The 13,727-nt window shown below is 41.2% G+C and overlaps 1 protein-coding gene across 2 annotated transcripts in view; it reads right to left on the bottom strand.

The window, feature by feature from the left end:
* NBAS (NBAS subunit of NRZ tethering complex) overlaps positions 1 to 13,727 on the bottom strand; it is a 277,368-nt gene that overhangs the window by 66,712 nt on the left and 196,929 nt on the right. The gene's annotated exons all lie outside the window — the stretch shown is intronic.

Here is a 13,727-nt window from a genome sequence, read left to right as displayed (position 1 = left end):
TGTCCAGTTTCCCTAAGGTCAGAGGTGCTTGTCTATGCTGTTCGGTGCCATAGTCCCAGCCCTGAGGACAACTCCTGACATGTAACAGACACGGATGCGAGTCTCCATTGTTGCATTAAAAACTGCCCTAATTCAGAAGCTTAAAACATTAACTACCTCCTCGTTCCTATGAATCATGAATCTGAGTGCGGCTGAGCTAGGTGCCCCGGGATTAAGCTCTCTCAGGGAGTTATAATCAAACCATGGGCCGGGACTGCAGTGTCACCCGGTGACCTGCTGGGGCGCAGGAGGAGATACACGTCCGCGTTTACTCACGTGGTCATTGGCCGCCTGGGTCTCCTGCCCCACAGGGCTCTTCACCGCAGGGCAGCCGGATTCCCTAAGAGTGAGCAATCCAAGGGAGAAGAGAACGCCCAGGAAGGAAGCCACAGTCCTTCTGTAACCTCATTTTGTAAATGATGTCCCATCACGTTTGCTGTTCATTGTGCTTGTCAGCAGTGAATTAGTAAGTCTAGTCCATACACCAGGGGAGGGAGTTACACACAGGACTAATCCTGGCAGGTCGGGATCACCAGGGGCCCTCTTAGAGGCTGTCTTCCCCAGCACTCAATAAATATTCGTTCTATAAATGTCCAAATTAACCAATGACGCATACTTGAAAAAAGGAAGATCCTGAGTCAAATGGGAAAATCAGACTGACTCTTCCAGGAACTTAGGGATTTTTCACTTTTTATAAATGGAAAAAGGGCAAGGAGGAGAAGTAATCACCTGTGGAAACATAAAGGCCATGTAAAACTTTCAACAGGAGAGACTTTCTTTTTGAGTCTTGTAATAGAAGGTCATTTTTTTTTTTGTAGAACTGTATTTTTTTCTAATTTATATTATATCATATCAACTTTCAAAAACTGTATTCTCTACCCTTCAAGTGTTCCACCTGCTCCCATGTATACTGTGCCTTGACAATCACACTGGAAAAACAATTCCTTTTTAGGTTTGCTCTTCTTTGCTTATCTCCTAAGCTCCTGGCTTTTTGCATTTTTTTTTTTTTTTGTCAAGATAGGGTATGCTTATCACTAAACTAAAATAAACTCTCACCTTGGAAAATAGAAGAAAATGGTTCCTTAAAAGCAAAGGCATTCAAGAACAGGAACGGGAGGCTAATGTTTACAACTATAACAATACACAGAGGCTAGCTGAAGGTCAGATGAGAGCAGTATACACTGAACATTTAACTAGCTTGAAATAATCATTATGAGGTAGCATTATTAACACATATATGTCTGGACATAGAAGGCGTTCAGTAAGTATTTATTGAGTATGTCTTCCTTTGTACACACAGCTTTTATTAATATCCTTAATGGTACTTCTTGCATCAAATTATAGTTCACTTGATACACAAGCACACATTGGTTGCAATCAACTGGGAGCTTCTCAAGGGCAGGGAGCTAGGCAGTCTTTTCTTTGTTTACAGCACTTACAACAATGGCAATGAACACGTGCTTGCGTAAACACTTCCTGAATGTATCTGGAATGAACAAAGCTCATTTAGTTCAGAATCAAAGGAGTGAAGTGATGACTACATCAAGACCAGAGATTAATGAGCAAAATACTTATTTATGAGATAAGTGGGAAATGACTTAACATTTAGTCATCTCGTAAAACTGAATGAACGTAACATCTCATAGTCAAGTTTAGTATGACTATAAAATAGCAACAATGAACATCATAAAACTTGGTGGGGGGAAGGCTAACGTGTGTGAGTATGCCCCCACATAAATACAGCTGACTGACCTTTAACAAAGGAGTAAAGGCAATACAACAGAGCAAAGACAGTCTTTTCCACAAATAGGGCTGGAACAACTGGACGTCCACAAGCAAAAAAATGAATCTAAACACAGACTTACATCCTTCACAAGAATTAACTCACAATGGATCATAGACCTAAATGTAAAACACACAACTAAAAACTCCTAAAAGGTTACATAGGAAGAAATCTAGATGACCCTAAGTATGACTATAAGTTTTTAGATAAAACACCAAAGGCACAATCCATAAAAGAAATAACTGATGGCTAGACTTCATCAAAATTAAAAACTTTCACTGTGTGAAACACAACATCAAGAGAGTGAGAGACAAACTACAGACTGGAAGAAAATATTTGCAAAAGACACATCTGATAAAGCACTGTTATACAAAATATACAAAGATCTCCTAAAACAGTAAGAAAACAAACAACTCGATGGAAAAATCAGCCAAAGACCTTAAAAGACATCTCACCAAAGAATATATACAGACGGCACATAAACACATACCATATACAAAGATGCTCCACATCATATGTCCTCAGGGAAGTGCAAGTTAAAACAATAGTGAGATACCACTATGCACCCATGAGAAAGGTCAAAATCCAGAACCCCGACAACATCAAATGCTGCCGAGGACGTGAAACAAGAAGTCTCATTCACTGCTGGTGGGAATGCAAAATGTACAACCACTTTGGAAGACAGTTTGGAAGTTTATTACAAAACTAAACATACTCTTACCATATAACCCAGCTATTGCTCTCCTCAGTATTTATCCAAAGGAGTTAAAAATTTGTGTCCACATAAAAAAACTGCACATAAATATTTATAGCAGCTTGATTCATAATTGCCAAAACTTAGAACTGACCAAGATGTCCTTCAGAAGGTGAATGGATAAATAAACTGGTACATCCACACAATGGAATATTACTCAGCACTAAAAAGAAATGAACTATCAAGCCATGATAAGACACGGAGACTCTTAAGTGCATATTACTAAGTGGAAGAAGCCAATCTGAAAAGGCTATGTAGTGTAGGACTACACGTAGCTATAGTCTATGACTACATTAGACTATGACATCATAAAAGAGGTAAAAATATGGACACAATAAAAAGATCACTGGTTGCCAGCTGGTGGGGTGGGGCAGGAACAGGCAGAAAATGGAGGCTTTTTAGGCCAGTGAAAGTATTCTAGGATATAATAATGATGGATAGATAATACATGTCATTACACATTTGTCCACACCCCCAGAATATACAAAACCAACACTGGACCCTATGGTAAACTATGACTTTGGGTGATAATGATGTCAGTGTAGGTTTATCAATTGCAGGGAAAAAAATGTACCTTCTGGTGAGGGGGCAGGGGGGCAAGTGAGAAATCTCTGTACCTTCCTCTCAGTTTTGCTGTGAACCTACTAAAACTGCTCTTAAAAAATAAAGTCTTAAAAAAATATAAGAGAATGCCACTTTCCACTTAGGAAGAGAGGAGCCTGAGAAACGCAGTGTCTTCTAACACAAACGTGCATTAGATACACATCCTTTCAATTAAAAAAAAAATATGACAATCAAAAGATCTTCATTCACTGCTGTAACGTATACTCCAACAATGATACACAAAGATCAATGTGGAGACTACATATATCAGTAATCAGAAACAGAGATGCATGTAGTTTATTTGGATTTAAAATAAGTATGTTTTATCTTGAACAAACTAAAATCCATTTACTTACACAGAAACAAAAATATGTATGTATTAAGGCAGTATATCAGCTTTGAGTTAATTATTTTTCAAGGCTTTTTACCATTTTTCCGTTTTACTATAAACTTCAGTCCTTTTATAAAAGCTTATTATGAAGTCTATAAAGTCTCTAAAAGCTTATTATATATAAAAGTACAGGTAAGCAGAATTATGGTCCCCAAAGATGTCCACATCCTAACCCTTGGGCTCTGTGAACATGTTACCACACATGCCAGAGGGACTTCACAGATGTGATTAATGGTAGAGTCCCTGAGATGGGCAGATTATCCTGGATGATCACAGAGGCTCCAATCTCATCGCACAAATCCTTAAAAGTGAGAACCTTCCTTGCCTTTGGTCAGAGAGAGATAATGTGAAGACAGAATCAGAAAGATGCAATGTTGCTGGCTTTGAAGACGGAGGACAGAGGCCGTAAACCAACAAACAACAGTTATGACCGTGGGTTCTCCCCTGGAGCCTCCAGAAAGCAACGCAGCCCTACCTGCACTTTGATTGTAGCCGAGTGAGACCCCTGTCTGACTTCGAACCTATAGGAATTTAAGACAGTAAATTTGTATCATTTAAGCTACTAGGTGTGTAGTAATTAGATACAACAGACTAAGAAACTAATACATGGAAGTGATTTTTTTCCTTTCTGTTTTCGTTTTTTTTTTTTAAGGAGGAACACACATAAATCACATCAAGGAGAAGGTGATTATAACAGAAACACATGAAATCCAGGTTACTTGTGGAATAAAGAAGAATGAGGGGTGAAAAGGCTCGGGGATACGCGGTGATTTCACTCCATTTCCCAAAGAGCAGGCATGACGAGGAGGGAGCGGTTCTATTTCTTTCTTGTTACAGAAAGGAGCTCAGGTCAAAGGGGCGGGTGTGGATTCCATATAAGAGGATAACATAAATGTACCTAATACAATGCTCAGAGAATAGTGGGTGCCTGTCTAAGGAAGAAAAGGATTATCATTGCTGAAGACCGCTAACACGGAACAGCTAAGACTAGGATTGGAATTGTGCCTCAGCTACCGACTTGCTTCTGATCTTGAACAAATTACTTAACCTCTGACCTTCAGTTAACTCATTTCAGACTGAGATACAACAGCTACGTCACCGGGCTGTTTTGACGATGACTGGAGATGAGGCAGAGGCCCGAGCCAGTGCCTGGCACTGAGTAAGGGAATAAAGATGGCAGCCATCACTGCTGTCTTTACACAGAATGTACAGTGGTTCCTAAGGTCTCGTAATTTATTGTTAACTTGACATCACTTAGCATGTGTGGCAGGAGCCACTTTCTCCTCCTCTGCAGTTTCCTCCCAGGCCCAGAGAGCAGGAAGTCCCCCGTGGGTCTCAAGAAGGTATGTACTGCTTCTCTCTTCACCTTTGACTCCTCGGGAGAGGAGGAGTGACATCTGACGACACCAGGAGAAGAAACTGATTATGGGTGGCTAGTTCTTTCCCTCTCTTTTTGAGATCTGCCTGTGGGGAGAGTACCCTCTCCTTCCACCTCTGTCCTTCCAGCAGTAAACATTGGTGGGACAGGCCCAGACTTTGGTTCCAGATAAGCATTATCTGTGCAGTCCATTCATGTGACTGTCGAGCCTCTGAAAGGTCTGTACTGACAAGTACAGTCAGCAGATTTGCAAAGGATATATGAAAACAAGAATGTTAAAATATCTCATTCATAATTTTTATATTGACTACATGTTGAAATGATAATATTTTGGACAACTGATAGTATTTAGGACAATCTCACCTATTTGGTTTACTTTTCTTAATGCAGCTACTAGAAAATTTCAAATTGCACATGTGGTCACATGACAGTTCTCCTGGACAGCACTAAGCCAGAGGCCACCTCTCTCGGTCCCATGAATGAGAATCAAGTGGAGAGGCAGGCCCCCTGAGGAAGCACGGATGCTCTACAGATCGACTCAGTGCTCGGCGGGGCTGTGTGAGGATCCGGTGCAGGGAGCAGGTATAAAGAAGGCTGGTGTGGAAAATCAAGCCATGTCCTCCACTCCAATCCTACCAACAATAAAGTTACTTTGATTTCCACTCAGCTGAACCTTCTATCTCGTAACTGACTGTATCTTGGGAAGACAGGATGCTGTTTATTGCTCTCTCCTGTCAAACCCCAAAGATGTGATGGAAATATTTCTATTCCCATGGAAGTAGCACAAGCATAAAATTCAGAGCCAAGCACAAAGCAAAGGCAGTAGTCCTCCCTAGGTCCTTAGGGGCACAGGTTTCAAAAATATCTATGCTGATTTCATTTGAGAGACCAAATGAGGGGGGTTTTCAGCAGAAACAAATATGGACATGGGTGAAAACTTCCCCAGGAGACAGGTTTCCGAGACAAGTGGAATTCCACAGCAAAAAGGCAGTGACACCAGCCCTGTGACACTTAACTGAAAGGAACGCAGAGCTTAAATGAGGAAACGGAAACTCGGAAGGCGGAGTGACTAGAGACAAGGATGTGTAAAATAAATCAGTCCCAGAAAGAAGACATTTTTCCTTCCTCCATGGAGAACATACACCAGATAACCTCTTGATGGTAGCCCTACCCAACTGATCTCTGGACAACTGGTTTGACCTGACATCCTGGCAAAGCTAAATCCAGTAAGGTTTTCTGTCTCCCCTCCTTCGCTCCCATCCCACCAAGCCCCTTCTATGCTCTCCAGCATTCTAGGAAGTGTATTTGGATGGAACTAAGAGCAGGATTCAAGAACCCTGCTTTGCTTGGCTAACTGTTTCAGGGCTGGTGAACTGCATGAGTTTTCTAAATTATATGGTTCTGGAGCTGTGGCTGATACAGTTTTATTTTTTTCTGGTTTTCTTTTAGAGTTTTTAAAAATGGGATGCATAGAAAACTTGTGGTGGGATTAATTTAACTTCAGGTTTGCTGAAGAAGCTACACTACTCAAGGGAAACAGGGGTATTCTGCTAAAGAAACCAGGTGTTGTCCAGACATCTAACTCAGACCTCTCTGGCTAAGACAGAGTAGAAACCAGGAAAAATCACCTATCAACTTTAATTTTGTTCAACTTATGAAATTTGGATTTTGATGTAATTGAACTTTAACTAAAAGGGCAAGAAGATTTGATTTTGAGGATGTCAATTTTAGGATGTCAATTTCTCCCTCAGAATTTAATAACGGGAATTTAAATTTGGGCCATTTGAAAGTTGCTGACCTCTAATACTTGGCATATTTCTACTCTCATTTAAGCTCACTGCTTAACTTCTGATGAGTTTTAATTATCAATCTGGTTGGACAAACTCTGAGACGGGAAATAGAATAGAGAGTAAATTTTTAGTCTAGTCTACAGGGAGTCAGAAGAGCGTGGTCTTCTGACCTACTTTAGTTTTCCGGAAGCAGAGGCTGCACTGTCATGACTGATCTCAGGAGGACACGCCACAAGACTCAGGTGCAAGAGGAGTGGCCTCGTGACATGGGAGCACCGGGACCAGGTCCTGACAGACCCTGGACTCTTTTCTCCCCTCACTGGCAAGAGGTTTCATTATTAAGCCTAATTAGTTAAGGAAACAAAAAGCCCACTGCCCTCTCCCCATCCTTCCATTACAAGGAGAAAACTCCCACCGCAGTCAACAGGCAGAAACTAAGGGAAGAGCGCGTCCATCCAGCATCTCTCTCCCCTCCGCCCTCTCCCCACAGGATGAGAACATGTCTATGTCGCTGCTCCGTGTCTGCCCTCAGTATACACTCATCCTTGGCTTCCTTATAGAATTACTCTCTGCAGCAGCTCTAACTAGGCAAGTTTCAAACAAGTTTCAAACAAACTTTGGGGAAAGACAGATCATTAGGCTGCAGATCCAGGCCACGCTCCCCAATTTCAGTTCTTCCAACAATATCTATTTATGGTTGATATTTATTTTCACCTTTCTGAATTTTAAAAGGAGGTGTGAGGAAAGGAAGGGTGGAACTATGATTAAGCATCACCCTCAAACTCTATTGTATACAGGTCCCCCCAAAATCACCCCTTCTCTGCTCTGATATCCTGGCCTGGGAATGAAGTTGAGGACATGAGGTTTAAGGAGGACCCCTTAGGAGCTGCACCCTTACTCCAAGCCCCTTCTCCTTTCTGATATGTCTCCCCTAGAGAACTCCCTGATAAGCTTGATTAATAATAAAAGATACATGTGTTAGCTGAAAAAACTATAAAGGCTAAAATTTGTTGAAGGAAAAACATATTGCAAGTTTGTAAGTTCAAAGGGTGGTACAATGATACTACCATGCACACATCCCCTTTACATTTTCAAATTCTTTCTGACACTTTTCTACATCAGCTTTCCAGGTAGAGGTATCAGACAACAAACTGAAATTTTAAGACAATCCTTTATGCACGCACCAGACACATCTTCATTATTATCTGAATTACAAATACTTAGGAAGCTGACCTGCTCTTCCGTGTGGGTATCAAGGATGCCTGTGGTTTGGGAAACAATAACCTATGATAATGGTTCTTGAAGGGGGTCCACAAACCACAAGAGTCCAAGACTCTTTCAAGGAGTCTGCAAAGTCAAAATTATTTTGATAATGACCCTAAAATATTATTTACCTTTTTTCACTGTGCTGACATTTGTATGATGGTGAAAAAGCAAATGGTGGAGAAAACTGCGGGGCCTTGGCAGAAACCGGGGGAGTGGCACCAACCTGCACTAAGAGTGCCTGTGTGCTCCGCGGGCAGTTTCACTTAAGGATGGTCATGATGAAGGAGTAAAAATGGTTAATTTTGTGAAACCTCAACCACTGAGTGCATATTTACGTGCAGAACTGAAAGATACACACAAAACGCTTCTCTGTGTGCTCAAGTGTCGTAATGAAAAAGCATCCATGTGATGTCTGAATTCCGAGTAGCTGAAGGAGCAGCCTTCTGCAAGCATTACTGTTTCTGCCTGAAAGAACAACTAACAGACATCAATGGCTATTCAGACCTGCACATGTGGCAGACCTTTTCTCCAAAGTGAACAAAGCGAGCCTGTCACTTCAGGGAAAACAATTCACAGTATTTGTTGCCAAGGATAAAATGTGAGCTTTCAGGCAAATACTGGAATTTTGGAAGACTTGTATCCACCACCGTGAGACTGATGGCTTCCCAATATTCAACGACTCATCGGATGAGATGAGTGTTCATAATAATCCATGAGACTGTGCTGATAATGTAAAATGCACTGTATCAACATTTGGATAATTTGCATAACTCAGGGAGCCACTAGTTTCCAAATGCTGAATGCATTATATATTACAAATCATACTTGGCTAAAAGAGCCATTCAAAGTGCCAACTAGAACAATGGTTTTACCGTAAAGTACTACAAAAAGATCAAGGATAAAGCTTCTGATTCCACGTTACAACTAGTCTTTAAGAATCTATCATTTGTTGAGTTTTAGTGTAGCATTAAAGAACACCCAAAATTACACTGTAGGCTATTAAAAACTCCTGGAATCTCTTCATTTTCTTCAACCAAAACAACAAAAATTGAATACAGAAACAAATACAAGAACCCAGCTGTGTTCTATTAAGCCAGACATGTAACTGTAAAATGTGGTCACTCTTTCATTATTTTTTTCTTTTTGAAATAAAGTTATTTTCCATTAAGAGATGCTATTCATGTCAACCTATAAATGGGTCTATTAATGGTAGTTTTAAATGAACTAAACAAATATTTCTAAAATTTCTTGGTTTTAACTTCTTTTTTTAAAGTCATTTTTATTTATTTACTTATTTTTATTTGGGGGGTAATTAGGTTTATTTATTTACATATTTATTTTATTTTTTTAGAGGAGGTACTGGGGACTGAACTCAGGACCTCCTGCATGCTAAGCACGCACTCTACCACTTGAGCTATACCCTTCCCCCCATTTTAACTTCTACTAGGATAAACATTGATATATTTATCATAATATATAAACAAAAGTTATTTAAGGTCCTCAATAATTTTGAAGAATATTAAGGCAAACAGAGATCAACAGATTTAAGAATTGCCAATATATGATAATAATTATTTGAACGATCACTTTGAGTATCTACTTTACACTATGCTAGAAACTAGAGCTTTTAAGATTAAAGGCACCATCCCTGCCCTCAAAGAATTTCTAATTTCACAGAGAGTGTAATTCTCAATTATAATAATTTTACTGTAAAGAAAAAAATGCCCTTCATTTTAGTGTCTTACAGGCACGTTTTTTACATCTAGGTGTCTCCAATGGCAACTAATATTGTACATGGCACACAGAATGTCTACAGACTTAGTGATCCAACAGAGTTAAGCATCAGAAAGCCATGTATCATGCCATGCAATTAGGGACTGTGCTTTATCTAAATATTTTTACATAGGTTTCAGACACCAACTGCTCATTATGGTGAAAAATGTGCTCCCATCCTTAGTTACAAGATGGTATTAGCAGCGTGAAGACCCTGAGGTTACAACTATAATGCAGCCTTTGATTCAGACTTAAACTTAAGAAACAAATCTTTTTAGGTCATATCATGGTTTTTAACAAATTTTTTTCTTTCAGATTTTTATGCCAAATAATTTGGAAAATAGGATAGGGGAGGAAATAGTAGCTTAGGTCAAGAATCTGAACAGTCATAATATGGAAAAGTGAGGCCCTGATGCTGTTCCCACAGCCCCAGGAGACAGAACCAAAAAGTGGAAATTATAAGGAGAAACAGAAAGATCGCATGTGTGTATATGTGTGTATGTGTGAATGAATATAAAGCGTGTGTGTGTAAATAGATATAAAAGCCGAGGTAATAGCTTAATTAGCAATAGAAATGATGCTTGAAGGCCAGAGGTCAGACTAGACAAGAGGTTCTCAACAATTTTTCTGCTCTAACCCAAAGCAGGTATGTTCCCATCAGCAACAAGTGGTGGGAGCTGAAACACAGGGTGTGTGCAGGCTGGTGGGGGGGGGGGGGGGGTGTGGATGCCTCCCCAGTTCCAGGTTGAGAAGCGTTGGGCAGGATACTCACAGGCCTCCTCTGATTCTGTGATGACCTGGGGATTTTAAAGGATTCCGGCAAACTTCTAGGTGGCATTTCCTAAGAGGAGTAGTCTCCATGTCCTTACTTTTGGATGTAGCTACACCAGCGACTGAAAGCGAGTGGGGAGTATAAAACACGAAGGCCGGGATTACACGGAAGCTCCCCCTTATCTAACAGCACGCTGTCTGAACCAAGAGAATAGTGTGTTGACCTGCATTTCAGCTTCGCTGACCGTTTTCCTGGATTTCTCACCCACTAGCTTGTTCTCTGACCCTTCTACAAAAATGTTTCTAATTGCTGAACTGGAAAAGCCACGAGAGAGCAACTCTAACCTGATCCAAGGGAGACACAACAACAATGCACCTTAAACATCTGTATGGTTTTCTCTTCTGCAAATTCATCACCTTAAATGTCATGCAAATTCAATCTCTGCCTACATGACATGATGCCATTTTGTGAATATTTTCCCCAGAATTTCTACAAATTCAGCTACGGCAAAATGGCAACTGAGTAACTCTTCTCATGAAGGCAGAGAGCCTTCTCTGGCTTACTTCATCGTGGAATGGGTACTAAATTCAGGCTTGGGGAAATGCCCCTCTGAACTCCAGTATCTGAACAACTGCTTACTGGGCTGTCTAGCAGCAGTTCCCCAGTTCTTTCTAAAAGCTTGGCTCTGAATTGAACGTGGGGACACGTTTAAAAACTGCACACTACATATGAGTAATATACACTCAGTTTCCATCTTCAACATTGTGTACAAGCTGTGGCAACATCTGGTGTTTTGCAAACTTGGCCACAACCAGCTGCATTCCTTTTCCAAATGTGCCCTCTGACATGTGAGGGCTGTATTTCAGTTTGAATTTTACACTCTCTCTAGGATAGTATTGTGTGATTTCAAACATGCATTGTATCTTAACTTCATACTTTACCTCTCTGAATGGAAAATTGAAAGCTTGCCAATTAATAAAAGGAGAAGAAAGATAAAGCTAGACTAAAGATGTAATTTAGTGTGTCTGTGTCCCTTTTCTACAGCTTACTACTCTACAGGTGACTCAGTAGAGAACCACCTCTTGACATAGTTTACAATAAAAGAGTATCTTGCTGAAAACTACACCACCTGAACTAAGAGAAAAAAACGCTGTAATCAATTGACTCAGTCCTTCCTGGGTCAGCTACGCAGCTTTTCCTCAGGAAAAAAATGCACATATGCTCACAACTGTCATGCATTTTCAGGTGGTTGGTTGAAGGGTATCTTAAAGATACACAATTAAGAAACTAAGGTGATGAAAATGCGCTATACTTTAAAATCATCTGACTTCAAACATCATATGTAACTGAAACTGAGTAGATGCTCCATCCAACTCGTCACATTGTTTAATCAGGAGTGAATAACTGCGGCTGGAGAGTCTGGACTGTCTGCCCACCTCCACATGCACACTCACAACTAGCACACGGCCTTGGCTGGCCATGCTAGGCTTTGTCCCTGCCCTCCTATAAAACACGTAAAACCTCCTTCCGTCTGGGCCCCTCTGTCTTCCTGGCCGGTCTGCTTGCTCGTCGGGCTCCTTCAGCCAGTTCACAGGAGCCATTTTCTTGGATTTCAACTCCGCACGTGGTTCAGCCGCTCCCTTCCAACATGTACTTCCCATATTGCTAGTACCTACTCGGACTCGAACCTCATCATCCTTGGAGACTGAAATCCAATGTTTGCTGGACTGTTGTCTTTTCAGACATTGCGAGGTGCCTGCCTGGCCTTCCTCATTAGGCTCGGCCCTGCTCTGCACCCATCCCATGACAGGCTGCTCCGCTTGGACTAAAAATGCTTAGGGCTCTCTGGTCCCATTGCCCTCCCTCCCTTGACTCTGGCTGTTTGTTCCACAACTTCTTAGAGACAGTACAGCTTGCTGGTTAGGAGCAAAGGCCCGGAATAAGCCTCCTGGGGCTGAAATTGTGGCCCCTCTATTGCCAAGTTAACTCTGTCGAACCTCTGTTTCCCCCCGCCTATTAAAATCAGGGTAATACTATTATCTGTTTCACAGATTACTCAGTCTCAGCCTGATTCCAGAGGCTAAACCACAGAGGCGACAAGTGGCAGGTTCAAAGTTCAAAGCCACAGGACTCCAAACCTGTGTTCTTTTCAAATATATCGTGCTACCTCCTTTAACAATCATCCTCATTTTTTCCTTAAAAAACAACAAAAAATGATTATTTCATTTTTATAGCAGTGGCTGTAAAATTTAAAACCAAGTATTAACTAAACTGAGTTATAATAATCAGGAAATGAAGTCCTGAGTTGTCCACAACTGTTTATCTAGCAAGTTAGTTGAAACTAGCATTCCCCATGGATGCTTCAGCCTCCACCTGTGCCAACCTCCAAGTGAATGCCCTGCATCCTTGGCCTCTGCACTCAACTTGCAGGGTAATACTCGCTATAATAAACATACATGGGATCGGGTACAGGGCAGACTTGCCAACCTGGGGGAAAGAGTAGGCAGCGGCAAAGATGGGCAAGAGAAAATGAAAAGGAAGTTTCAAGTACAAGCCAGTTCAGAAACCAGGGGCTGGGAGATTTTGTAGGAGAGATTATGCCCTGTGTCCAAGCAGTGAGAAATTTACATTTGTTTCACAGTGGTGTCTGGGTGGGAGGGCAGGAAGGGGAGGAGAAGGACCCACATCTCCTGTTCTGAGTGAAACTACACGTGGTTGAAGGATCGAGAGCCGGAATCAGAGCCCAGTTAAAGGGCTCAGACCTGAGCACGGAGTGGACATTGGAAAATGCGATGGAGAATCCCATGGGTAATTTTATCATCAAATCATGTACTACATGGTATTCATGGGAAGTTTTTTTAAGACCTCGATTTAACCACAGCTAAGTTGTCAGCCTGGCGCTGAAGGCAGGCACTGGAGGTTCCTCCCAACTGTCAACTGGAAAGAATAGCATGGGGCAATTACCATAAAATGACATGAGAACTATAATATGTACAAAATGTACTTGCAGATTAGAACAGTCACGCCGGACTCAGACTACTTGCACGACTGTGACAGGAAAATAACTTCTCAGTGAAAACACCTCGTGCTTGGTAAAAACCAAAAATGCCTAACACGTAAGTACTCCCCATCTCAACGGAGGAAATAAAAACAAAATCTACAGAACGTAAGAGCGATT

The sequence above is a fragment of the Camelus dromedarius genome, chromosome 15 (assembly GCF_036321535.1).
Source record: "Camelus dromedarius isolate mCamDro1 chromosome 15, mCamDro1.pat, whole genome shotgun sequence".
NCBI lineage: Eukaryota > Metazoa > Chordata > Mammalia > Artiodactyla > Camelidae > Camelus > Camelus dromedarius.
Note: the sequence above shows the minus strand (reverse complement) of the source record. Positions and strands in the feature narration are given on the sequence as shown.